General features: G+C 46.2%; 1 protein-coding gene and 1 pseudogene across 4 annotated transcripts in view; both read left to right on the top strand.

Annotated features, from left to right (window-relative positions):
- LOC134909626 (glutathione S-transferase A4-like) overlaps positions 1-26,650 on the top strand; it is a 165,176-nt gene that overhangs the window by 42,591 nt on the left and 95,935 nt on the right. The gene's annotated exons all lie outside the window — the stretch shown is intronic.
- On the top strand, positions 8,456-8,574 carry LOC134913799 (5S ribosomal RNA; annotated as a pseudogene).

Below are 26,650 nucleotides of genomic sequence, written 5' to 3'. Positions count from 1 at the left end.
TTTGTACCATTGCAGAAATGTCGAATTTGACAAATGTCGAATTTCAAAAAGTCGAATTTTGAAAGTCCGTTTTTTTGACGGAAAGTACTGAATTGCATTGTCAATTTTTTTTGGGGGGCGAAAAAGTCCCGTTTTTCGACAATTTCGGGAATTCGACCGCAATTGCATATACCCCTAAGTCTGTTATCTGTTCTTGATACTTAATGTCAAATGTGCAATTTCTTCTAATTCTGTGTACTTGGCTCTTAGGAACATTCCTGAGCCAGCTCTTATTATGATTACTGGAATAAGGTATATAATTGCATACATCTACTGTTTTCTTAAATGGAAAGACTGTGACAGTTTCCTCTACCACCTCCACCGTAACATCCAAAAAATTAATTTGTGAAGGATGGTGAGTGCAAGTGAAGGTCAAACCATAAGTGTTATTATTAATATAACTAACAAACTCAGTGACAGATAAAGGGTCCCCTTTCCAAACAAAAAATAGGTCGTCGATATAGCGACCATAGAAGACCAGGTTCGCAGCATAGTCCCCTCCCCAGATGTAAATTTTTTCAAACTCTCCCATATAAATATTTGCAAAACTAGGCGCGAACCTGGTCCCCATCGCTGTACCGAGGACCTGTAAATAGTGACAGTGATCAAATAAAAAGTAATTGTGAGATAAAATAAATGAAATCGCTGACCAAATAAATTCCCGCTTCCTCTCTGAGATACCGGTATCATCACACAGCCTATTGGCCACACAATCAATCCCTTGTTGGTGTGGGATGTTTGTGTACAGGGCTTGTACGTCACATGTGATGAACCGGTAATCGGGACTACATTTCAAACCCTCCACTAGTTTAATAAACTCAGTGGTATCACGAATGTGGGATCTCAGAGAGGATGCATGGGGCTGTAAATAAAAATCTACATAATGTGACAAATTTGCAGTAAGACCCTCAATCCCTGAAATAATTGGACGACCCGGTGGATTGTGTAGTGATTTGTGTACCTTAGGGAGGTGATAATATATGGGAGTGATTGGGTGGAGGGGGTAGAGGAAATCAAATTCGTCATGGGTAAGTATTTTCTCAGTACATGCTGATATAAGTAAGCTTTTTAATTGTTTTTGATATTCCAAAGTGGGATCTTGCCCAGAGCCGGCGCTAGCCGCTCAGCAAAGGGATGCAGTGCAGGGAGGCGCCAAACTGAAGAGGCGCTCAGCCTCTCCCTGCTCTGCATCCCTGCTGCTGCCAGCTGCCGCTGCGCCTGTCACACTGGATGACAAGTAGCGGCGCTGGCAGCCAGCAGCGCGGCTCACCCCCCCCTTCTCCCCAGAAAGCCTGCACGCAGTGTGTGTGTGGCCTCAGCCTACACACAGCGCCGTTGCCACTGACATCCGGAGTTGCATCGCTGGTTGGGGGCGTGGCCTAATCGCGGACCCGTGGCCACGCCCCTTTGCGGATTAAAAAAAAATATTTTGCTGTACAGAGCAGGGTAAGTGTAGTCCCTGATCCCTGAGCCCCTCAGCCATGGTCAATTCGAGGGGGGAGTGTGATCACAATCCCCCCACCCTTCCATATAGGAACAATAACATTAGCAGCAGCCACTCTGCCCCACTGCAGCACAGCACACTGTGCAGCATGTGCTGTGCTGCCAACATGAGAGCTGCTGCTGCTGCCCAGTAAGGTGGGAGGAAGTTAGGAGTGCAGGGTACCAGGGCCCTTCCATCAGGCCCAAGTAACAAGTACCCGCTCCCTCCAGGGCCGGTTCCGGGGCTTCTGGTGCCCCGGGCTGCATTAGGGGGCGTGGCTTCATACAGGGGGCGTGGTCAGTTACGCCCCCTGTACTGTTGTAGGATGTGCGGTGCGCGATGACGTCATCGCGCACCGCACAGCAAAGGTCCTCTCCACGAAGGTAAACTAGACGCTAAGCGTCTAGTTCCCTTCGTGGAGAGGACCTTTGCTGTGCGGTGCGCGATGACGTCAACGCGCACCGCACATCATTACGGTTAAGGTCCTCTCCAGGAAGGGAAATTAGACGCGTAGCGTCCAGTTTCCCTTCACAGCGGGCAGCCCACGAAGGGAAACTAGACGCGTAGCGTCTAGTTTCCCTTCACAAAGGACAGCGGGCCGCGGCAGCGGGGGGCACCACAGCAGCAGCGGATCTTGCCATGGTGCGGCGCCCTCCGGATGGCGCCGGCACCCTCCGGAAGGCGCTGCCCCGGACAAAAGTCCTGCTTGCCCGTGGCAAGATTCGCTACTGGCTCCCTCCCCCTCTCTGGGTCACTACATCCTACAGAGCCACTGGAGTAACGGAGCCTGTGAGAAAACGGAGAAGAAGGGAGAGGAGGAGCAGTGCCCGAGCCCGGACACTAAAGTGCGGTGTAATGTGAGTAACGGACACTACTGTGCAGTGTAATGTGACTGATGACACTACTGTGCAGTGTAATGTGACTGACGGACACTACTGTGCAGTGTAATGTGACTGACGACACTACTGTGCGGTGTAATGTGACTGACGGACACTACTGTGCAGTGTAATGTGACTGACGGACACTACAGTGCGGTGTAATGTGACTAGTGAACACAACTGTGCAGTGCAATGTGAATTGGTACTATTCTTTTGGCTCCTATATTTATGGCTCTTCCCCCTGCTGGGGGAAGTGGCATGTGTAAAAGGGTGCTCTACCTGGCGCAAAGTGTAAAAGGGAACTCTACCTGGCTCAGTGTGTAAAAGGGTGCTCTACCTGGAATAATGTGTGACTAGCTCTACCTGGTGCAATATGTAAAAGGGGGCTGTATCTGGCGTAATGAATATAACGGGCACTACCTGGCGTAATGTATATAAGTGGTACTATTGTGTGGTGTAATTTTGAATAATAGAGATTACTGTGCATCATAATTATTTTACGTCCCTATATTATAGGTAATTTTTTTATGACCGTATATTTATGGATCTTGAGGGGGGGCACCAAAATGTCTAGTTACAGCTCTGAGGATGAGATCAGTCACATATGTATTTGTAGAAAGGCGCAAAATTGATAGGTTGCAGGAGGGCGCCGAACACCCTAGCACCGGCCCTGATCTTGCCCCAAGGTTTTATAAAAAGTGGTATCAGACAACTGTCTTCTTGCCTCTTTGACATAATCTTCAGTATTTTGCACCACTACCCCTCCCCCCTTGTCAGCTGGTTTGATGGTAAGCGCCTGGTTGTCAGAGAGTCTCTTAAGAGCCTTCCTTTCGTCCACATGTAAATTAAACAGACATGGATTCATTTACGAGTACCCCCTCGTCTCTTAAATCCCCCCCACCCATCCGTTCTCGCCAGAAAAGTTTGTGTGTGTGTGTATATGTATATATGCATGTGTGTGTGTGTGTGTGTGTGTGTGTGTGTGTGTATATATATAGGTGTGTGTGTGTGTGTGTGTGTGTGTGTGTGTGTGTGTGTATATATTTATATATAATATAATTTATTTGTTTCTCTAACTTCCATAAGGGATACTGGGGTCTTAGTATGATGGAGTATAGATGGGGTCCAAAGGAGCCGGTGCACCTTAAATATCTTCAACTGAGTGTGATGGCTCCTCCCCTCTATGCCCCCTCTCAGGGGGGCATAGATGGAACTGAAGAAAACTCTCTGCATCCTGATTGGTTGCTATGGGCAACAACACATCTTAAATAGAACTCCCATCTTAGTAAATTTACCCCCAGGTGACAAGGCGCTTTCTAAGTACTTTCCCATTTACTCTGGATGGCAGGAAAAATTAGGAAGATTCCCCAGCTGTGGACGTGTCAGTCTCACTCCTATCTAAAAAGGTGGTATTACCTGTCCCGGGCGCCTCTGCCTTAAAGGACCCTGGGGATTGGAAAATAGATACTACATTAAAGTCTATTTACACAGCAGCTGGTGTATCACAAAGGCCTGTGAAAGCGGGTTGCTGGATGACACATGCCATTCACACATGGGCAGGCCAGATTCAAGAGGGCCTTGCGTGGAATATGGGGATATGACTCTGGTGAATGTGTCATGAGGCGAGCGCTTACCGCCACGGGTCCCGGGATTCGTCCTCTGCCATAGCTGATCATGGTGCTGTGTGGCCGCATGGGGACGCGGCGAAGTCAGCGGCAGAAGTGACGCTGCTTTTGGGAGGCAGGAGGGAGGACCTAGTGGCTTGCTGCATTCCTGTGTGTCTCGCTGCCTATAAGTAGGCTGGGATTTTTACATTCTGTGCCAGTGCTTTGTTGTAGTTACTCTGTACCCTAGCTCTGTGCTCCCGCAGATTACTCTGTGCGTCTCCAGGTATCCTGGTCCCATCTCTGTTCTCCAAGTTGTCAGCCGGCTCTCGCTGCATAGTACCAGTCAGCTCCCCAGAGCGCGGTCACGGTTAACCGCTCTCTCGCCGGTACCTTCAGATTCTCCGGAGTCCCATGGTGGTTCGCCTGCCTCTGCCTGTGTCTCTCAGTCACGTCTTCGTATCACCCAGTAGACATTCTTCACAGTTCTTCAGTCACGTCTTCGCATCATCCAGTGGACGTTCTTCAGTCACGTCTTTGTATCATCCAGTAGACATTCTTCACAGTTCTTCAGTCACGTCTTTGCATCATCCAGTGGATGTTCTTCACAGTTCTTCAGTCACGTCCTCACATCATCCAGCAAACAAATCTTTAAAATTTTTCATTCACGTCTTCGTATCATCCAAAGCATATTCTTCATAGTTCTTGATTCACGTCTTCGTATCATCCAGAGAACATTCTTCACAGTTCTTCAGTCACGAGTTCTTATCATTCAGTGGACATTCTTTACAGTTCTTCATTCACGTTTTCATACCATCCAGAAACCAATTCTTCGCAGTTCTTTTCATGCTTCCACGTCATCCTGCAGACCTCTTCACAGTCCCTCAGCCATGCCTCTTCATCATCCAATAAACAGCCCCTCTCTGCGTTCACCAACTTCATTATTCAGGAGTCCAGTGACATCAGTCACTACAGTTCTTCAACCCTGAACTAGTTAGTCTCAGACTTTCAGCCACATTAAGATCTGTTGCCGTTAAGAAAATATATGAAAATAGGATTTTAATACCTACCGGTAAATCCTTTTCTCTTAGTCCGTAGAGGATGCTGGGGATGCTTCAAGAACCATGGGGTATAGACGGGATCTGCAGGAGACATGGGCACTTTAAGACTTTGAATGGGTGTGAACTGACTCCTCCCTCTATGCCCCTCCTCCAGACTCCAGTTTAAGTAATTGTGCCCAGGGAGACGGACATTTCGAGGAAAGAATTTATTGATAAACCACGGTGAGCATTTTACCAGCTCACACCTCCAGTATGCCGCAGAACGTGGCATTCAATAGAACACCAGCCGACGGCATGAAGAATATGCAGCAATACGCTGACATAAAGCGTAACACAACCTGTGTGTGTAAACACAACCAGGAACAGCATAACGCATGCTATGGCATGAATATCGTCAGCAACAGGCTGACTTAAACACAACACACCATGTGTGTAAACGTACCCAATGACTGCAAGTACAGTACGCACTGGGATGGGCAACCAGCATCCTCTACGGACTAAGAGAAAAGGCTTTACCGGTAGGTATTAAAATCCTATTTTCTCATACGTCCTAGAGGATGCTGGGAATGCTTCAAGAACCATGGGGTTTATACCAAAGCTCTAGAACGGGCGGGAGAGTGCGGATGACTCTGCAGCACCGATTCACCAAACAAGAGGTCCTCCTCAGCCAGGGTATCAAACTTGTAAAACTACGCAAAGGTGTTTGATCCCGACCAAGTAACAGTTCGGCAAAGCTGTAATGCAGAGACCCCTCGGGCAACCGCCCAGGTTGAGCCCACCTTTCTGGTAGAATGGGCTTTCACCGATTTCGGTAACTGCAATTCTGCCGTAGAAAGAGCCTGCTGAATCGTATTACAGATCCAGCGTGCAATAGTCTGCTTGGAAGCAGGAGCCCCAATCTTGTTGGGAGCCCACAGGACAAACAGAGCCTCTGTTTTCCTAAACTGAGCCGTTCTGGCGACATAGATTTTCAAAGCTCTGACCACATCGAGAGACTTCGAATCCGCCAAGGCATCAGCCACTGGCACCACAATAGGCTGGTTTATGTGAAACGATGAAACCACTTTTGGCAGAAATTGCTGATGAGTTCTCAACTCCGCTCTATCTGCATGGAAGATTAAATAGGGGCTTTTGTGAGACAAAGCCGCCAATTCATACACCCGCCTTGCGGATGCCAAGGCCAACAGCATGACCACTTTCCAAGTAAGGAATTTCAACTCAACCTTACGTAAAGGTTCAAACCAATGAGATTGCAGGAACTGCAACACCACATTAAGATCCCATGGTGCCACTGGGGGCACAAAGGGAGGTTGGATGTGCAGCACGCCCTTCACGAAGGTCTGAACTTCTGGAAGGGAGGCCAATTCTTTCTGAAAGAAAATAGATAAGGCCGAAATTTGTACTTTAATGGAGCCTAACATTAGGCCCGCATCCACACCTGCTTGCAAAAAAATGGAGCAAACGCCCCAGCTGAAATTCTTCCGTAGGAGCCTTCTTGGATTCACACCAAGACACATATTTTCTCCAAAAACGGTTGTAAAGCTTCGCCGTTACTTCTTTTTCTAGCCTGAAGCAGTGTGGGAATGACTTCACTGGGAATACCCTTTTGGGCTAGGATTTGGCGCTCAACCGCCATGCCGTCAAACGCAGCTGCGGTAAGTCTTGATACACGAACGGTCCTTGCTGTAACAGGTCCTCTCGTAGAGGAAGAGGCCAGGGATCTTCTATGAGTAATTCTTGAAGATCTGGATACCAAGCCCTCCTTGGCCAGTCCAGAACAATGAGGATCGCCTGAACCTTTGTTCTTCTTATGATCTTTATCACCTTCGGAAAGAGTGGAAGTGGAGGGAACACATAGACCGACTGAAACACCCACGGTGTCACCAGGGCGTCCACCGCTATTGCTTAAGGATCCCTCGATCTGGAACAATATATCTGAAGTTTCTTGTTGAGGCGAGACGCCATTATGTCTATTTGAGGAATTCTCCAACGACTTGTGACTTCTGCAAAGACCTCTTGATGAAGACCCCACTCTCCTGGATGGAGATCGTGTCTGTTGAGGAAGTCTGCTTCCCAGTTGTTTACACCCGGAATGAAGACCGCTGACAGAGCGCTTACATGTCTTTCCGCGACCTCAGCTCCCCATTAGTCCAGACGCGCCGCTCACGCGTCCCCGTTGGTCACCATTCAATTTCTGCTACTTTCCACCTACATACTGCACGTCATAAAAGACATATTTAAACCGGGCATTTTCCCTTCCTAAACATTCGGCCACCAGATCTTCCCAGCTGACGCACCGGTTGTAGCGTACACACATCCCCGCAGCGCCATTACGCTCTGTTAATCCGCCCACCAGAGAGGCGTATCCCCGCTACACTGACGCGCCACACATACCCCTCTATTGGTTACGGTCGCTGTCAATCACTTAATTCCCGTCCACATGGCTAATTGAATATCTAAGCCGATTGGCTGCTACACGCACCTACAGGGTTTTTAAATCAGTCAGGCACAATATGCTGTAAGATCCAGGAAGTGAACAAGCCCACGGGCGAAACGCGTTTTCTACGGATTCTACAGCGGGACCTTCCCATGGAGGCTTCACTGGTTACCATCCACCTACTACATCTGACATTCTGAGTATATTGGTTCTTATCATTATATATCAATCTATATATGATTGACCCTATGTGTATATAGGTTTCTACTCTCAGCATAAGCTATTACTGTACTGTCTTTTGTGTTATAGGCACCTATTTAATTTCTTCATTGTATGCTGAGTATAGGTCAGAGGTGACTATCACACACACACACACAAGAGAACAAAGCAATTTTCTTGTGTGCATAAACCCAGTTCATTTACCTGAGTAACTATAGGGTGATTCCACCTTTGGTATACTGTATGTCTTTATTTGACTCCGACAGTATGTCCTACTCAATGTGTGTGTTTGGGCTAGCTGGCATTACCTATCCACTGAATTAGACTCAAACCTATTGTACACAGCATTTTCATCAGAAGCAATTCTTCTTACCAATAATGATCTTAGGCTTTTTTTGGACCATATACTCAGGGTATGTGTATACTAAGAATGTATAGTCATTTTGTATTTTGATTATGAACTCCTTTTGACCCATTTATTCCGTTATGGGACATTGGTTCCCTTAATATTATAACGGTCAATTAACTTTGCATCTCTTTATCTTTAATCCTATTTTTTCCTATCTGCCTATCATCTAGTGGACTCTCATCCCCGATCCAGGGTACACGGCGCCACTGAGTGACAGCTGTTCTACCCTGCCTAACGTGGAAAGCAGATCCACGCACTAAACATTGTATTAATTCTGTTATTCTTCAATTTCTTACATAGGTGCACTCTCATTGGTAGATATCTTCCCTACTATCATACCACGCTGCCCATGCCTGATCTCGTCCGATCTTGGAAGCTAAACAGCGTTGGGCTGGGTCAGTACCGGGAGGGGAGACTCCCTGGGAATACCTGGTGTTGTAGGACAGGAACTATTCCCCTTCCCCTGAAGGGTGTACACCAACAGCAGTATCACCACTAATCTATTTCTGATCTTTTTTCTCATATCCCCTTTCTCATCAGAATCTTTTGACATACATTCTGCATGCATGCCTGTCGGCGCCAATGGTAATCAGTAAAGTACATAGCAATTGACCTAACTCAGTGGTCTCTCTATATTACAATATGTACTCTGACCTCCTCTCTGGGTCCCATTAATACAGTATAACTGTACTGGTCAGGAGAAACGGCTGTTAGACTATTCTGTGTCTGCAACCTTTCTAATCTTTCTCTCACGATGTAATGACCAGAACATTTTAATATTTTTCAACACTCCATTGCATACTTGCAAATTCGTGTTTATTCATTGGATCATAGAAGGGTATTTTGTTTTAATTTATAAGTGATTAATAAATATATGTCTTAATACTATCTTTCTCCAATTGAAAAATTCTTTCTTTTTCTCCAAAAGTGCGCCCACACAAGAGCTTTCTCTCTCTCCCATTGCCAGTATATGTCTTTCCGCCCAGCGGAAAACTTTTGTGGCTTCTGCCATTGTCGCTCTGCTCTTCGTTCCGCCCTAGCGGTTTACGTACGCCACTGCTGTTAAGTTGTCCGACTGAATTAAGATGGGCAGATCGCGAAGAAGATCTTCCGCTTGCAGAATGCCGTTGTAAATAGCCCTTAATTCCAGAATGTTTATTGCAGACAAGCTACCCGGCTTGACCATTTTCCCTGGAAATTCTTCCCCTTTGAAAGACTGCTCCCCAGCCTGGGAGACTTGCATCCATGGACACCAGGTCCAATCCTGGATCCCGAACCTTCGTCCCTGTAGGAGGTGAGAACTGTGCAGCCACCACAGGAGAGAGATTCTGGTCCTGGAAGATAGGATTATATTCCAGTGCATGTGCAGGTGAGACCCGGACTACATGTCCAACTGGTCCCGCTAAAACCACTCTGGCATTTAACCTGCTCACTGAATGACCTCGTAGGCCGCAACCATCTTCTTCATCAACGGAATGTATTTATGGATTGACACTGTAGCAAATCTGATCCGACTCTGGATCCTCAGAGCTCTTTCCACTGGAAGAACAAAACTCTCAACAGTTCTGTATCTAACCTTATTCCCAACTCCGACAACCGCGTCGTTGGGATCAACAGTGATTCTGGCAAGTTCAGGAGCCAACCACTTTGTTGAAGAACTGTCAGGGAGAAAACAACGATTTGCACCACTTGTTTCTTGACCTCGCCGTACTCAGGAGAGCGTCCCAGTACAGAGTAATAATGACTCTTACTATTGAAGGAAAACCATCATACCGCCATCACTCCGGTGAATTGGCAATGACAATCCTGAATAGCAAACCCAGGTAAGCCTAATGCAGAAGAAACCGCACTTAGACCCTCTTTCTCCTTTTACAGATTGGAGATCCCTGCCCTGAGAGATTCCATCTTGTAGTTCAACTTCTTAAGCAGAAAGTTTTGGGATTGTTCTGACCGAGCCGTCCGGGCTCAGAAGCACGAAAAAGCTTGAATAACAGCTTTATTTTTTTTTTTGTGTGTGACCGGGACAGCAGGACAATGACCTGATCCTGACCCAACTCCTGTATGGCGTGGCATACTACCTCCCCGTCCAGAGGAGAATCGGTAAGGTCTATTTGAAAATCAGTGAGGGGAATCGTCTGGAAACTCCAGTATGTCACCCTTGGGACTCTATTCTTAAACTCACTGGTCCATGTCCATTCCAGGACTGACTGAAGAGTATTAGACGTGGTCCCACCGGTGTGGGCTCCCGCAAGATAGACCCAGCGACATGCGGTGGATGTGGTAGAAACAGAGGATGATTTCTGCTTCTGCGAACTTGAAAAGGCTGCTGACCTCTTACCTTTTCACCTTCCATTACCTGCAAAGAAAGGGAAAACCGTATCCATTCGGTCGAAATGACTGCATCCTACAAAAATGCGTCACCAACCGTTGTGAGGGAACATAGGTCAAGAAGGTAGACTTACCAGTGGTATCTGCCGAGATCAACTTAACAAAGCCATCCCCAAACCAGGCTTCACCTCCAGTACTTCTCGGAGTCCGCCTCAGCATTTGGTGAATCCACAACGTCCTAGTCGAGACCGCCATAGAATTGGCCCGCGAACCCAAGAGTCCTATATCCCTTGTAGTCGCACGGCAGTATGCTGCAATGATATAGACATGACTCAACTTCAGGAGTACCCTGCATACAACTACTCCCCCATGCGCATGTAATGCTAGTATAATCAACGTACATGCGGACACATAATTAGAGTATCACATATCTTCCTGCATATGATCCTTTGTGACAGAGCCCCGTGCAGAACAGTGGTGACTCTCACTTTATTCTATCCATGAGAAGGAATAACTTTACCTCAGCATTCATTATAAATAAATAAATATATATACACATAAATATACCTTCAAATGCACCTATACACACACATATATAGGCAGTGCCTCCCCTGTCATTAATGATTAAAATAATATAAAGAAGATACTTATGACACATATTCTGTGTCATAAGTAATTTCTTTATCTTATCCTAATCATTTTAAGCCTAAAAAGTAGTTTGGGAGGCACTGATAACAGTGCCTCCCGTTAACTATAGGAACTGGTTAAAGCGGGAGGGGCGGGGCCAAGTACTGGGCTGTCAAAGCCCATTGAAAACTGGAGCTGAAAGCGGCACTTATCCAAGTGCCTCGTTGACAGGGGAAACCCGCTCCTGTCAGCGAGGCAGATGTGATTGGACAGCGGATCCAGGCTGGATCCGCTGTCCAATCACCCGAAGAGGCAGCAGGACCCAGCGCTACTGTGTGGAGCTGTCACCACAGTTACAGTAGCGCGGCGGGGTGAAGAGGCAGCGGGACCCGGAGTTGAAGCCAGTGCCGGCCGCATAGACAGCAGACCGAGGAGGGCGCTGCTGCGGACCTACATCGCCGCAGCCGCCCGCTGTGCCTGGATGCCGCTGGGTGTCCGCCTGCTCCCAGCCCTCCCGCGATGCTAGGGAACTGGGGGAGACAGTGGCGGATTGCCCTCCCCCCTGTCGTCTGGGAAGGGTCCCGCGGTGCCAGTGTGGAACAAGAGACCCTGAAGGGGCCATGGCTGCCCGCTGCTGCACTACTGGAGCAGGTACCGCTCACCGCCGCCAGCCACCCGCTGCTCACCACCACCAGCTGCCCCCCGCCGCCACCTGCAACAAATGGCAGTCAGAGGGATCCCACCGCCGCTGCCCATTGGTGCCTCCGCCGACCACAGTCAGGTAATGTTCCCCTGCTGTCACCCTCTCTCCCTGTTGTTACTGTCCCTGTCCCTATTGTCACTCGCTCTCTCCCTGTTGTCACTGTCGTCACTCGCTCTCTCCCTGCTGTCACTCGCCCTCTCCCTGCTGTCACTGTCGTCACACTCGCTCTCTCCCTGCTGTCACTGTCGTCACACTCGCTCTCTCCCTGCTGTCACTGTCGTCACACTCGCTCTCTCCCTGCTGTCACTGTCGTCACACTCGCTCTCTCCCTGCTGTCACTGTCGTCACACTCGCCCTCTCCCTGCTGTCACTGTCGTCACACTCGCTCTCTCCCTGCTGTCACTGTCGTCACACTCGCTCTCTCCCTGCTGTCACTGTCGTCACACTCGCTCTCTCCCTGCTGTCACTGTCGTCACACTCGCTCTCTCCCTGCTGTCACTGTCGTCACACTCGCTCTCCCTGCTGTCACTGTCGTCACACTCTCTCTCTCCCTGCTGTCACTGTCGTCACTCTCTCTCTCTCTGCTGTCACTGTCGTCACTCTCTCTCTCTGCTGTCACTGTCGTCACTCTCTCTCTCCCTGCTGTCACTGTCGTCACTCTCTCTCTCCCTGCTGTCACTGTCGTCACTCTCTCTCTCCCTGCTGTCACTGTCGTCACTCTCGTCTCTCTCCCTGCTGTCACTGTCGTCACTCTCGTCTCTCTCCCTGCTGTCACTGTCGTCACTCTCTCTCCCTGCTGTCACTGTCGTCACTCTCGTCTCTCTCCCTGCTGTCACTGTCGTCACTCTCTCTCCCTGCTGTCACTGTCGTCACTCTCTCTCCCTGCTGTCACGCTCGTCACTCTCTCTCTCCCTGCTGACACTGTCGTCACTCTCTCTCTCCCTGTCGTCACTCTCTCTCCCTGTCCCTGCTGTCACTCTTGCTTTCCCTGCTGTCACAATTTCAGCTCATTCAGTGTGCTATAATGTGAATTTCGGCTCATTCAGTGTGCTATAATGTGAATTTCGTCTCATTTAGTGTGCTACAAGGTGAATTTTGGCTCCTCCTGTGTGCTGTAATGTGAATTTTGGCTCATTTAGTGTGCTACAATTTGAATTTCGGCTCATTCAGTGTGCTATAATGTGAATTTCGGCTCATTCAGTGTGCTACAATGTGAATTTCGGCTCATTCAGTGTGCTACAATGTGAATTTCGGCTCGTTCAGTGTGCTGCAATGTGAGTTTCGGCTCATTCAGTGTGCTATAATGTGAATTTCGGCTCGTACCATATGCTATAATGTGAATTTCAGCTCGTACCGTGTGCTATAAGGTGAAAGGGATACGCCCCCTTTTGGGTGACCACGTCCCCTTTTCTGGAGCAAGCGCGTGCCTTCGGCGTGCATAATTGCGTCCTTGTCTTTTCCATAACCCCACTTCAAAATTTCAACTTCGACCAATATATATATATATATATATATATATATATATAATATTCTCAGTGTCTCCCCAGCCAGTGACCTCCGCACGCCACTGATATATATATATATATATATATATATATATATCTAATACGTATACATATATCCTTTTGTCAGGAACAGCAGGGTCCCTAGTGACGTTAATACGTTCCAATGTGTATGAACAGGTACTGAATGCCGATTTTGTGGATCTGATCAGGAAACATTATGGTCTACATAAGAAACATTATTCGAGTCGATCTCAGGGAGTAGTAACTGGGCAAAATAATATTTTTGCGATCCCGAGGGGTCTGAGAGAAATCAATTCTATGAATGACTCCCTCCATAAATATTATCGCGTCTGTGATCATGCCACAGACCTATGTAACCTTACTATACATACATATAGGTATAGCTCTTTCTGATATGCATCACATTATCATGTCAATATCCACCCAGTCAGATATTGTTGGTGCCGACAGGGTCACCCCCCACGTCTGTGTCTCCCATATAGTTTTCTCTTGGGAAAAATATACCTCTACTGACATGTTGACATTGATTTACATGTACCAAGTACTATTAGGAGTCGACAGCGCCGACATAGTCATTCCCTTTGTGGCAAAGCACTCAGCCTCAGATATGCCGACACATGTGTACCAAATACCCGCCGACATTACACTGGCTAAAAGGGATAGACCCCAGTACATACTGTCATGGAAACACAAAGCGTTTACCAGCTCATTTCCACAGCGCTCATGATATAGTGTGCTTTTATTTTTAACTTATATTGCACCAAACAACTGTGCCCCCCTCGTTTTTCACTCTGATCTGTACAGCAGTGCTTTGGAAGGACCAGCGTCTCTGTGAGGAGAAAATGGCGCTGGTTAGAGCTGTGAGGGCTAAGCCACGCCCCCTTAATGGCGCACTTCAGTCCCGCTTATTTTTATATATTTATACTGGCGGGGGTCTGTATTTAGTGCCCAGGCACTGTATACTCTTATGCCAGTTGCTATTGAGGTTTTATACTGCCCAGGGTGCCCCCCCTGCGCCCTGCACCCTGCAGTGCCGCTTTGTATGTGGCAGCATGGCGCGCAGCGCGGTACCTCACAGCCGTCACTGAACTCTTCTGCCGTCACTGAAGTCTTCTGATCTTCTTCTACTCACCCGGCTTCTGACTTCTGGCTCTGCAAGGGGGGTGACGGCGCGGCTCCGGGAACGAGCATCTAGGCGTACCTAGCGATCAGACCCTCTGGAGCTAATGGTGTCCAGTAGCCTAAGAAGCAGAGCCTTGAAACTCACAGAAGTAGGTCTGACTTCTCTCCCCTCAGTCCCACGATGCAGGGAGACTGTTGCCAGCAGTGCTCCCTGAAAATAATAAACCTAACATAAAGTCTTTTCAGAGAAACTCAGTAGAGCTCCCCTGTGTGTGACCAGTCTCACTGGGCACAGAATCTAAACTGGAGTTTGGAGGAGGGGCATAGAGGGAGGAGCCAGTTCACACCCATTCAAAGTCTTAAAGTGCCCAGGTCTCCTGCGGATCCCGTCTATACCCCATAGTTCTTGAAGCATCCCCAGCATCCTCTAGGACGTATGAGAAAATAAATTATCTTCGTCCTCCTTGTTTTCTGCATTCAGGAGTATCTACTCCCTCGGTTGGACTGAGTCCAACGGATTCACAAAAACAGCCTGTCTTGACAGTAAGCACTGGCCACATAGATCTGTCAGGCGACCAGGCCTCTGGAGGCGATGCTACGGCTAACATTCTCTCGCGCCTGGATAATCAAGCGTCGACTCAGTCGCAAATACTTCAGTTTATGCAAACCATGTCTGACCGTTTGGATGCTCTTCACGCGGCCATTAGGTCCACATAGTCTCCGACTCCGGTAGTCTCTTCTTCTTCTGCAGTGGTTCCTCCGGTGACAGTCCCAATAACTCGACTGAAACTACCCCCACCTTGCAAGTTCGATGGATCTCCGAAACGCTGTAAGGGATTCCTTAACCAGTGTGAAATCCAGTTTAAGCTTCAGTCTGCCAGTTTTCCATCTGCTCGTACAAAGATCGCATATATTATTTCTCTCCTCACTGGTCAAGCATTGGAGTGGGTACCTCCGCTTTGGGAGAGAGGAGACCCAATCCTCTCCAATTATGCCGAATTTGTCTCCTCATTCCAAAAGATCTTCGACTAGCCAGGCAGAACCACCACAGCATCCCTAGAGATCCTTTGTCTTCGGCAGGGCTCGCGTCCTGTCAGTCAATATGTGATTCAGTTCCGTACTTTGTCCTCAGAATTGAATTTGAATGAGGGGGCCTTAATCGCTGTTTTCTGGAACGGACTTTCTGACAGGATTAAGGATGACTTGACAGTTCGGAATGTGCCCAGGAAACTGGATGAACTGATTCCGATTTGCAATAAACTGGACTTCCGGTGGGCGGGCCAACCTGATCAGCTGCATCTTACTGAAGCCATCCGTCCTGCCTGGTGAATTAAACATCTTCTTCACCAGCCGCCTCAGGACCGGGACCCGCTAACACAGCCATCTGGGTCCGGAGATACTGCGGGGCTAAGAGGAGTTGTCTCCCGGCTCGCCCCTGCCCGTCTCTCTCGGACAGAATCGGCAGACGCGGTGTGCAGATGGCGGTGGTGGCCATCTTTGATCTTGGCCGCGCCAGGAGCTCCAGCGGCGGGTGCATGTGTCCGTGGAGCAGGCACCGCGCTGGTCACTGCCTGTCTCCCGCGGACACTGCACTAGGGTGTTGGGGTCACCATTCCTTCCCTTCCTGCTCCACATAAGCGCTCTCCTATTGGAGATCAGTACCCCCCACTTTGCTCCCCACCTGCCTACTCCTACTGTGACCCAGCGGCTGCATTGGGGAACTGAGGACTCCTTTCCTCTCCTCCTCCTCCACCAGGCATTCTGACCAGAATCCAAGGCAGACACATCAAACTGCACCCTGTCTTTTTCCTCACACTCAGTGGGTTTGCTGCTGCTGCAGTTACATATGTACCTGCAGGAAGTCAAGTGTCTTATGAAACAACATTTCTGCTGCTGTTGCATGTGTACCCACAGGTACAAGAGATATGTGACGAATTGTCTGCTGCTGCTGCATATGCACCTGTGAGATACCATGTGCTATACGAGACACCGTATTTGCTGCTGCTACTGCTGCATTTGCACCTGTGAGAAACCCAGTGATATTTGAGATAAAGTATTTGTGGCCACAGCTGGTGAATCTGCACCTGTGAGAAACCAAGTGATATAGGGGACATCCTAATCAGCTACTGCTGTCGCTACATGTGCACCTGTTTGTTTTGACCCTTCTTCCGTGAAAAACTGACTGATTTTGACAACAGTGCTATATTCCTCCTTTTCCTCCTCCATTATATCAGCGGATCACACTCCTTCTTCTTCTTTTTTTTTTTTATATCACATTTGTGACCCTTTTCCCTTCTCTGCATTGGGCCATATTGACTCAAAGGCCCTGACCATGGAAAATATGTCGCTAAGACGCCATGGGTGACTAAAGGCTCCCAAAATAAAAATAAAACAACATCTAAGGACAAGGATAAAGATATCTATTCGGATCACTCTCTTTCCCCCGTATCTCCCGGCCACGGGGAATCCACAGATGGGCTGACTGTGGCTGACCAATTCAGTCCTTCCACTGTTCAACGGGCCAAGGAAATCTCAGACATTATTTTGCCTCTTCTAGATGCTAAATTGGCTCTGTTAATGGAGGCCATTTACTCGGCTGCTGCTCAAATAACGCAACACACCAAAAGTCTTGGTGAAGCTGAGGCCCGCATTTCCACCTTGGAGGATGACCATCATGAGGCCGTCTCGCAATTGCAAACACATGACACTACCCTTGCGGCTTTAACCGATAAAGTCGAAGATCTGGAAAATTGCAATCTGCACAATAACCTCCGCCTTATTGGCCTTCCGAAATCGGTCCGCCCCAAAGATCTTATGGATCTGGTCTCTCGCTGGCTTCCTGAGACTCTGTCTTCCTTCCTCTCCCACATCATCTGATACACGAAAAGAGAATGGGGTTGTACTGCTAGGTGCACAGAAATATGAATTAAAATATAACTTTTATTTGTATTTATTAAGAGACCGATACTCGGTCAACATGTGAAATATAGGGTTAAAATAAAGAAGTAGAAGAATGTGCTTAAGATAGAAAGTGATAATATTAAAAACGTGTCTGCTCCTTTGGTTGCACTGACTCTCCTATAAATTATATTAATTCAAATTGGATATCCTTGTGTGTATTGTGTACCACTAATCAAATAGTACTTGATTTGAAGTACTTATAACTGATTAACCGGTGTTCTAATAAATTCACTGTATCACATGGGGCGGAAATATCCACCATAGACTAAACTGCTCACATCTGTCACCAACGTCCTCAGGTCTCTTGGTAATAGTTAATAACTGAAACCCTTTGTATAATTCCACCGATGTGGGATATGATGTAATTAAATACCCGCAATCAATTGTTTTCTTTGTGGATTTCCCAGAGAGATTGAATAAATGTGTTAGTGTCCACCCTAAATCCTAACTCATAATAGTGACAAAGTGTTGGGTTATATACGCTGTCACTGATGCAAATAAATAACTCCACCTGGTCTGCATCGGATTCGATACATTTGCCCCATGGGCTATAAATGCTTTATTGTGGATGGTGTACCAGCATGGGTTAATTAACATCTATTCCTGGACAGATATTCCCCTGGTCACTCATTAGTGATGTACTACCCAGGGTATTCTCCACCCGATGCACTTCTAATTGTCAAGACAGTAACATATATTACTTGCAATATCAATTTTCACAAAATGTTTTATCTTCTATCATGGGGAAGCCCTCACTCCCAACTGCCAACCTGGTAGGGGAAATACTGGCAATAGCACTTTATTCTGCTGAATAAACTGAATGAACGTATTGCACATATGTGTGATTATTTCACATATATCCAATTGGGCATGGGACTTGGTGCTATCTATACAGTGACAAGGTAAGAAGTTCTGGGCATCAGATGGACTAGAAACACATGATTGTTCGCTGAACATATACCAGGACTACAATAATATGAAAACTGGTACTGGTTGATTGAGGGGGAAAGGGAGACAAATGTATCCTTATTCTCTACGCAGTGCCTGTATACACCTAATACATTGGGGAAAGGATTGCTGGGACTGCTGGTTGTATATCCCAATGGGTGTCTGAGGCCATGACGACTTATAACTATCGGTTCCAATTTGCGGGTATTCCCGTACTCGCCGTGTATTGCTTAGACCACCCTGGGTATATACTAGGCAGATGTGATGTTAGAGACCTATTTAACATAGAAATAGAAATAACGGCATTGCAACAGTGTTTAACCTAATCAGCATTTGTCCGATTAGCGGGTATTCCCGTGCTCACTGTGCAGTGCCAGTTAACTCTCAAAACGCCCAAAGTAAATGATACAAGTAACAGAGGTACTATTGATTAAATATTAAGTGGGTATCATGACTGCATCGGCTTTTAATCAGCATTTTTCCGATCATGGTAACTACCATGTTCGCCGTGCAGTACTTAGATGACCCAAAATACACACAAAACAATCTACAGTCCGTACAAGAGCATCGGAGCAGATCACTGTGCAGATGCGCTCATTTCGCAACAAGCTTTTTCGAGGCTTAACCCGAATGTCTCTCCTGACAAGGAATTTATCATATGAATAAGCCAATGCCGTATGGTCCTACGATCACATGACCGCCTCAGCTGGTTCAGGTTAACAGTTTGCTAATTGCCCCTCATGCATATTCCATTAGTCCTGGGTTACGCTTACATGGGAGGTACTTTCTGCTAATGAGTGGTGCTGGCATCTTCGCTCCCATGGTAACGCATTAACCCTCTCGTTATCCCTGTGTATATGAAAGTGATCTTAGTACTATATTGGCACTCATTATACACATATAATATAATATATATTGTATTGAGTGCCAATATAGTACTAAGATCACTTTCATATACACAGGGATAACGAGAGGGTTAATGCGTTACCATGGGAGCGAAGATGCCAGCACCACTCATTAGCAGAAAGTACCTCCCATGTAAGCGTAACCCAGGACTAATGGAATATGCATGAGGGGCAATTAGCAAACTGTTAACCTGAACCAGCTGAGGCGGTCATGTGATCGTAGGACCATACGGCATTGGCTTATTCATATGATAAATTCCTTGTCAGGAGAGACATTCGGGTTAAGCCTCGAAAAAGCTTGTTGCGAAATGAGCGCATCTGCACAGTGATCTGCTCCGATGCTCTTGTACTGACTGTAGATTGTTTTGTGTGTATTTTGGGTCATCTAAGTACTGCACGGCGAACATGGTAGTTACCATGGATCGGACAAATGCTGATTAAAAGCCGATGCAGTCATGATACCCACTTAATATTTAATCAATAGTACCTCTGTTACTTGTATCATTTACTTTGGGCGTTTTGAGAGTTAACTGGCACTGCACAGTGAGCACGGGAATACCCGCTAATCGGACAAATGCTGATTAGGTTAAACACTGTTGCAATGCCGTTATTTCTATTTCTATGTTAAATAGGTCTCTAACATCACATCTGCCTAGTATATACCCAGGGTGGTCTAAGCAATACACGGCGAGTACGGGAATACCCGCAAATTGGAACCGATAGTTATAAGTCGTCATGGCCTCAGACACCCATTGGGATATACAACCAGCAGTCCCAGCAATCCTTTCCCCAATGTATTAGGTGTATACAGGCACTGCGTAGAGAATAAGGATACATTTGTCTCCCTTTCCCCCTCAATCAACCAGTACCAGTTTTCATATTATTGTAGTCCTGGTATATGTTCAGCGAACAATCATGTGTTTCTAGTCCATCTGATGCCCAGAACTTCTTACCTTGTCACTGTATAGATAGCACCAAGTCCCATGCCCAATTGGATATATGTGAAATAATCACACATATGTGCAATACGTTCATTCAGTTTATTCAGCAGAATAAAGTGCTATTGCCAGTATTTCCCCTACCAGGTTGGCAGTTGGGAGTGAGGGCTTCCCCATGATAGAAGATAAAACATGTTGTGAAAATTGATATTGCAAGTAATATATGTTACTGTCTTGACAATTAGAAGTGCATCGGGTGGAGAATACCCTGGGTAGTACATCACTAATGAGTGACCAGGGGAATATCTGTCCAGGAATAGATGTTAATTAACCCATGCTGGTACACCATCCACAATAAAGCATTTATAGCCCATGGGGCAAATGTATCGAATCCGATGCAGACCAGGTGGAGTTATTTATTTTCATCAGTGACAGCGTATATAACCCAACACTTTGTCACTATTATGAGTTAGGATTTAGGGTGGACACTAACACATTTATTCAATCTCTCTGGGAAATCCACAAAGAAAACAATTGATTGCGGGTATTTAATTACATCATATCCCACATCGGTGGAATTATACAAAGGGTTTCAGTTATTAACTATTACCAAGAGACCTGAGGACGTTGGTGACAGATGTGAGCAGTTTAGTCTATGGTGGATATTTCCGCCCCATGTGATACAGTGAATTTATTAGAACACCGGTTAATCAGTTATAAGTACTTCAAATCAAGTACTATTTGATTAGTGGTACACAATACACACAAGGATATCCAATTTGAATTAATATAATTTATAGGAGAGTCAGTGCAACCAAAGGAGCAGACACGTTTTTAATATTATCACTTTCTATCTTAAGCACATTCTTCTACTTCTTTATTTTAACCCTATATTTCGCATGTTGACCGAGTATCGGTCTCTTAATAAATACAAATAAAAGTTATATTTTAATTCATATTTCTGTGCACCTAGCAGTACAACCCCATTCTCTTTTCGTGTATCAGTTGTTGTAAATGGTTGTCTTAGGTGGCACCCCCGACATTTATTGATGGGATTTGTCCAAACATATTAATTGGGGTTTTTCAATTCATTTTTTCATGAAATTTTGAGAGTGCAGATTTTTCTTGTTTCTTGTTGTCGCTCTCCCACATCATACCTGGTGGAAAGAGTGCATTGAATCGGCCCTGATAAACAGTCATCTCAGCAACGCCCTAGACCGGTGATCTTCAAGCTCTTGAACTATCTAGACAAGGTGAAAATCATGGAGGCTTACCGCAAATCCAACAACCTTTGTTATGAGGACTCCAAACTACTTCTTTTTCAGGACTTCTCATTTCAAGTTTCTTCACGACGCAGAGAATTCTCTCCGGTTTGCAAAGAACTTGTTTCAAAGGACATTCGTATTGCCCTCCTCTACCCTGCTATGCTGAGGATCTTTCATGCCGGCAAGCCACACTATTTCGAAACCCCTGTTACTGCCCACAATTTCCTACGCTCTTTATCCTCATCCTCCTCTGATTCACGCATGGATGATGCCGATTGACTGTCCGGGGTTCGATAAGTATTGCCTAGTCTAATCTTTTTATCCTTTTAAATGGATGAAACAATGCTGTGATTATTTTTTCTGTATTTACTAGTGTTATTGTTGCGGGGTATCTCCCCTTCTATCTTGTGGATGACTGAGTGGAGAAATATCCTCTCTCCATTTTTCCTGCCCCTTCCCCACTTTCCTTATCTTACGAGCCTTCATAATAGTTTAATTGAATTGCGATGGTTCTTGGAACTGTCAATTTGGGTTCAATTTTTTTTAAAATATTTGGACAAGTGGCAATTGTTATTGTTATTGTTGCACTTACACGTATTGTAATATGTCTTGTTTTTCTGGTTTACTTTATGTATCTCTTTTTGATGGTTGAGGGAGATAGTTTTAAATGCAATTCAAAAATTGTGTCTTCAACAAGTGGTGGTCAAAGTTTCCCTTCTTCAGCAGGGGATGGGGTATTACTCAACCCTGTTTGTAGTCCCGAAACCGGACGGTTCGGTCAGACCCATTTTAAATTTAAAATCCTTAAACCTATACTTAAAAAGGTTCAAGTTCAAGATGGAATCGCTCAGAGCGGTCATCGCCAGCCTGGAAGGGGGGAATTATATGGTGTCCTTGGACATAAAGGATGCATACCTTCATGTTCCCATATATCCACCTCATCAGGCGTTCCTGAGATTTGCTGTACAGGATTGTCATTACCAGTTTCAGACGTTGCCGTTTGGGCTTTCCACGGCCCCGAGGATTTTCGCCAAGGTAATGGCGGAAATGATGGTGCTCCTGCGCAAGCAGGGTGTCACAATTATCCCGTACTTGGACGATCTCCTAATAAAAGCGAGATCAAGAGAGCAGTTGCTGAACAGAGTATCACTTTCCCTGAAGGTGTTGCAACAGCACGGCTGGATTCTCAATATCCCAAAGTCACAGCTGGTTCCAACAACTCATTTGCCTTTCTTAGGCATGATTCTGGATACAGACCAGAAAAGAGTTTATCTTCCGATTGGAAAAGGCCCAAGAACTCATGAATTTGGTCAGGGACCTATTGTAGCCAAAAAGGGTGTCGGTGCATCACTGCACTCGAGTTCTGGGGAAGATGGTAGCGTCTTACGAGGCCATTCCATTCGGCAGGTTCCATGCAAGGTCTTTCCAGTGGGACCTTCTGGACAAGTGGTCCGGGTCACATCTACAGATTCATCAGATGATCACCCTGTCCCCCAGGGCCAGGGTATCTCTCCTGTGGTGGCTGCAGAGTGCTCGTAACTGTAATACTGGTCGCACAGGTTACTACTTATTATGAAAATGACCCCAATTTATATTATCCAGAGCACATCTGCGTTATTCGTAACCATTTAGGGGGTGCTACCACAGGCAAAATAAATCTGCATGAAGGAAGAAGAGAGAGTGTTCGAAATGCCTTAAAGTGGTGCACTTAATCTTTAATTAAAATATAACTTTTATTATAATATATGGTAAAACCAGCGAATATTAAAAGGAAAAGTAAAGTAGTGTGAATAAGAAAGAAATCGTGATTAAAATAGAAAGAGCTGCGCACTAGATGTCACCCAAATGATTTATATATTATTCATATGGTTTCAGGATAATGAAGAGTGTCAGAGGTATATGTTTCCTATATAGCTGTGTTTCTACTAGCTATAGAGGAACTCCTTAAATAAATGTCTCAAGTTTTCCAATCCTTCCCAGGATACATAATATGAGACTACTGTGGAAACAGGACTCCAATTTTCCTAGTGTGTGTTATACTAATAGTAATACTCTAATAGTTAGCTGTGTTCTTATAATAGCAGTAATAAACTTAATAAAATGATCTCCCAAAGCTGTGAGCTATGCTTTCAGTATATCACAGAAATGGTAACAGAACTCTGGCTGAGCTACAAATATATCTCATAAACATCTGAGTGCCCTCCTGAGCTTCGTAAATATTGTTACATCCTTTAGAGAGGAACCATAAACATATGATACATTTGTATCACATGAGAGAAAAACAACTGCTGTCAGTTCACGGACTGAACTCTGGCAGCCTGAGATCTTTTGGCTGTTAATACGTGACAGTCTTATCTTGTTAAGTTGTGACTGGATGAAGGGGCTCGTTTACAGCTATCGTCGCTGCTGACAGAAGTTAATCAGCAGTCCCTAGTCACAATATTATTTTCTCAACACTTGATCTCTATATATGGCTATATTAGGACTTTATTCGTGTAGTCCATATGGGATCATTCAGGATTTAATCTCTCTGTTATTAGAACAGGAGATAATAATAATAATGAGATAATGAGGGCTCACTCAGTGCTAATCATCTTCTATGCACTGTTCATTTCTTTATTAGGATAACCCAAAAATTGCAATAGTAACCAAGCCTTTATGATTATGTTCTGATACCTGGATGTATTAAGCGCCCACAATATCACAGTTTTTAGACATTTATTGTAATATTTCTAAAAAGAATTACATTAGCATATGCTTTCAATAAGTCAATAATAGCTGTGTGCTCATCACTTATGTGAGCCGTGTCACTGATGTTCTGACGTGTATATAATCCTTTATCAGGCAATTTTCAATATATACACATATGCATCGAGTGTTTAATATCGTTCATGTCAGAACTAAGTACTGCAATCTAAGAGAACACCTTTCACATTGACTGCACACAGTGTGTTTCAATATGCACAATGGAGTCTAACATAAATTGCTAATACAACTGTTTCCTATACATATCCCCGCAACTTGCATGGGATATGCCACTCTTCACTTATTCAATCCTTCCTAATCTGACATAGTAAAGGTGACTATCTGCAGTGCGCAGCTAGCCTGACGCACGCTTCGCTGTTCGCTTTATCAGAGTGCTCACCTTCTAGAGGGTCGCAGGTTCGGTATTCAGGACTGGGTTCTGGTAACCACGGACGCGAGCATCCGAGGTTGGGGAGCAGTCACACAGGGAAGAAACTTCCAAGGTCTCTGGTCAAGCCAGGAGGCTTGTCTTCACATCACATCAACGTCCTGGAGTTGAGGGCAATATACAACGGCCTTCGTCAAGCGGAGAAGTTGCTTCGCAACCTACCGGTTCTGATTCAGTCAGACATCACCGCAGTGGCTCATGTAAACCGCCAAGGCAGAACAAAGAGCAGAGTGGCAATGGCAGAAGCCACCAGGATTCTTCGCTGGGCGGAAAATCATGTAAGCGCTCTGACAGCAGTCTTCATTCCGGGAGTGGACAACTGGGAAGCAGACTTCCTCAGCAGACACGATCTACATCCAGGAGAGTGGGGACTTCATCAGGAAGTCTTTGCAGAGATTGCAAGTCAGTGGGGACTGCCTCAGATAGACATGATGGCGTCACGCCTCAACAAGAAGCTACCGAGGTATTGCGCCCGGTAAAGGGACCCTCAGGCGGTGGCAGTAGACGCCCTGGTGACACCGTGGGTGTTCCAGTCGGTCTATGTGTTTCCTCCTCTTCCTCTCATCTCCAAGATATTGAGAATCATAAGACGAAGAGGAGTACAGACAATTCTCATTGTTCCAGATTGGCCGCAAAGGGCCTGGTATCCGGATCTGCAGGAAATGCTCACAGAAGATCCGTGGCCTCTTCCTCTCAGAGAGGACCTGTTACAACAGGGGCCCTGTCTGTTCCAAGACTTACCGCGGCTGCGTTTGACGCATGGCGGTTGAACGCCGGATCCTATCCATTTTCTTTCAGACGGAATTGGCTTCTCTCCCAGAAGTACAGACTTTTGTGAAGGGAGTGCTGCATATCCAGCCTCCTTTGTGCCTCCAGTGGCACCCTGGGACCTTAACGTGGTGATACAGTTCCTTAAGTCTCACTGGTTTGAACCACTTAAAACGGTGGAATTAAATTATCTCTCTTGGAAAGTGGTCATGTTGTTGGCCTTGGCATCAGCTAGGCGAGTGTCGGTGTTGGCGGCTTTATCTCACAAAAGCCCCTATCTGATTTTCCATGTGGATAGAGCGGAATTGCGGACTCGTCCTCAATATTTGCCCAAGGTGGTTTCATCTTTTCATATGAACCAGCCTATTGTGGTGCCTGTGGCTACGCGGGACTTGGAGGATTCCGAGCCCCTTGATGTGGTCAGGGCATTGAAAATTTATGTGGCCAGAACGGCTCGGGTTAGGAAAACAGAGGCACTGTTTGTCCTGTATGCAGCCGACAAGGTTGGCGCTCCTGCTTCGAAGCAGACTATTGCTCGCTGGATCTGTAACACGATTCAGCAGGCTCATTCTACGGCTGGATTGCCGTTACCAAATTCTGTAAAGGCCCATTCCACTAGGAAGGTGGGCTCTTCTTGGGCGGCTGCCCGAGGTGTCTGCATTACAGCTGTGCCGAGCTGCTACTTGGTCGGGTTCAAACACCTTTGCAAAGTTCTATAAGTTTGATACCCTGGCTGACGAGGACCTCATGTTTGCTCATTCGGTGCTGCAGAGTCATCCGCACTCTCCCGCCCGTTTTGGAGCTTTGATATAATCCCCATGGTCCTTACGGAGTCCCCAGCATCCTCTAGGACGTAAGAGAAAATAAGATTTTAAACCTACCGGTAAATCTTTTTCTCCTAGTCCGTAGAGGATGCTGGGCGCCCGTCCCAGTGTGGACTATCTTCTGCATGACTTGTATATAGTTTTTGCTTACATAAGGGTTATGTTACAGTTAGGATCAGTCGTTCGCTGATGCTGTTTTGTTTCATACTGTTAACTGGTTCGTATATTCCATGTTATACGGTGTGGATGGTGTGGGCTGGTATGAATCTTGCCCTTAGATTAACAAAAATCCTTCCCTCGTACTGTCCGTCTCCTCTGGGCACAGTTTCTCTAACTGAGGTCTGGAGGAGGGGCATAGAGGGAGGAGCCAGTGCACACCCATATCTAAAGTTCTTTTTAGTGCCCATGTCTC

The sequence above is a fragment of the Pseudophryne corroboree genome, chromosome 4, assembly GCF_028390025.1.
Source record: "Pseudophryne corroboree isolate aPseCor3 chromosome 4, aPseCor3.hap2, whole genome shotgun sequence".
Lineage (NCBI taxonomy): Eukaryota > Metazoa > Chordata > Amphibia > Anura > Myobatrachidae > Pseudophryne > Pseudophryne corroboree.
Note: the sequence above shows the minus strand (reverse complement) of the source record. Positions and strands in the feature narration are given on the sequence as shown.